The following is a 2,385-nucleotide window of genomic DNA, read 5'->3' on the forward strand; positions in this document are numbered from 1 at the left end:
GGTTGTGCTGGGAAATTATTGTTGGGAAAAAAATCGATACGTTTCGCCCCTCCGGAGTTTATTAGCATTGGAGTCAGCCAATCAGGTCATTGTGCGAGGAAATACAAGCGGCCTGCAGATAAAATTAGTGTCAATTGTTCTCATGGCGTAGATGGTAATGCACAAGACAGCTCAGCCTTTGGCTCTGGTTCGATCCTTACTACCGTCCCATGTTCGATATTTGTATTGCTCTCCTGTTCGGTTTTAGGAAACCAAACAAAGGACGCGTTTGGCGACACTGTTTGGCCGCTTGAATTTGCGCATGCAACGGGTTGACTGACTAATTTGAATGCTAATTAACTTGGGAACGGCGCAACGTACCGAACTTCTTTCTGAAGAATTATTTCTCAACAGAACCTATCCTGGAATACCCTTTCAAGATTTTCGCACTGTTTCTTTCCGTCCTATATTGGTTGACTCTTCTAGGAACTTACGTTCACGGAACTTTAACAATAAACCATAACGTGATGCAGAACGCCTCTCATGGGAGCGGTCACCATTGGTGTTCGTTGATCATCCCTGTGACACTTTCGGCTTACAAAATTAATTTATAACGAAACTCGCTGCCCTTCTTTGCTTCGTTTCTATTTCCTCCATCAGTCTTATCACGAACCGTTCCGATACTGACGATAAATATTCAAGTGTTGGTCGATGGAGTGTTTTGTAAATTTTTATAACATTTTTGTAGCATAATTTTTCATTGGGGAGGGTGGTTGAACCTACATTTTAACACTAATTTTAACAAGTGCGGCCTCGTATCCATCACGGGTAAAATGAAACCAATTTATATTGGTTTCTCCTTGCGAGAAAAAAAAACTCCGTATAAATCAGATTTGTGATATTACATATCGATACCACCCTACTAACGTCATAAAGTGGGGAATGGAAATGAAATTTTGCGTCAGATGCCGATAGCAGTCGCGCGGACTCTTAATGGGGCGCACAGGTTAAGCCATGCCTCCAGCAGCTCCTAGAGAGCCTATATAGAGGGAGAGAGTGGACAATGGTGATAGCGTCGCTGATTGGCTGAGAGACGAAGACGCCATGTTTTTACCAAACAGACGCTGATTTGGTACGAGTATAAATAGATACTATGTGGGATTCTGTACTATTGGTTCTGTTCAACGGTTCGAACGCCAATTTCGTTGTACAATTGTGTACAGGTTGTAATACGGTAGGTATTGAAGGACTTTTGCATGTTCTCTGTCGGTTCTATTTACGTAAATTATCTTACAGTCACTCTGTTGGTCGTATCTATGACGATGCTTTTAGAACTTCACAGCAATTATAGAGGCAAAATTTTTATTTAAAGTGATTTACTGAATGTCACTAATAATATGAATTACAAAATCATTAAGGACAGTCAAGAGGAATGCCTGGTTGCTCCGTTGTTGGGTGCAAAAACGAAGTGAAGATGGATTTATGATGCTCGTTGTAATCCGAAGGTCGTGAGTTGGAATCCTCCTCAATCCAGGTTTTCTTTAAAAGTTATTTTCTAGACTTTTAATGGCTCTTGAGTGACACGATTGTCTTAACGTGCACACGGAGCCCTAAGTCTACGTACTTCCGACTAGCGACTCGCACTTGGCGCTGTAGTCTTGGCTATTCACATTCCTGTAAATTATAATTATCGTTCGGATATTCAGTTACCTATTTTAATTACTTTCTGCTGTTTCAGTAGAGTACCCAAGTCTTTATGAGGCAACGGCCTTGCCTCAGTGGCTGCACCGGTTCCCGTGAGATCACCGAAGTTAAGCGCTGTCGGTCGTGATCGGCACTTGGATGGGTGACCATCCAGGCCGCCATGCGCTGTTGCCATTTTTCGGGCTGTACTCAGCCTCATGATGCCAATTGAGGAGCTGCTCGACCGACTAGTAGCGGCTTCGGTCAAGAATACCATCCTAACGACCGGGAGAGCGGTGTGCTGGCCCCACGCCCCTCCTATACGCATCCTCCACTGAGGATGACACGGCGGTCGGATGGTCCCGGTAGGCCACTCGTGGCCTGAAGACGGAGTACCTAAGTATTTATATTTTTCCGATTTCTGTGGTACAGAGTTCTTGAAAGCGTGTACAGAATGACGTGTTTTGCCAGCATAAGAAAATGTTATAAGATCGACACACACTTAAAATGCATTATGTTGGGACGGAAAGACACAGGAGTTCAGCAATTTCAGCGATGAATATCCGCAAGGAAAAATCTGAAATAGCATCATGTACTCCGAGATACATTAAATGTAACTTCTTTTTCTTATAAATCAGCTGTCAATGTTTATATAGCATCATAAAATACAGCTGTTGAAATTCGGCAGATATACGCATTGCTTCACGACACTTCCATTAGCTC

The 2,385-nt window shown here is 43.0% G+C and overlaps 1 pseudogene; it reads left to right on the plus strand.

The window, feature by feature from the left end:
- The first annotated feature begins 1,739 nt into the window (after window positions 1–1,739).
- LOC126476794 (5S ribosomal RNA) lies at window positions 1,740–1,857 on the plus strand (annotated as a pseudogene).
- The last annotated feature ends 528 nt before the right edge of the window (window positions 1,858–2,385 follow it).

The sequence above is a fragment of the Schistocerca serialis genome, chromosome 4 (genome assembly GCF_023864345.2).
Source record: "Schistocerca serialis cubense isolate TAMUIC-IGC-003099 chromosome 4, iqSchSeri2.2, whole genome shotgun sequence".
NCBI classification, from domain to species: Eukaryota; Metazoa; Arthropoda; class Insecta; order Orthoptera; family Acrididae; genus Schistocerca; species Schistocerca serialis.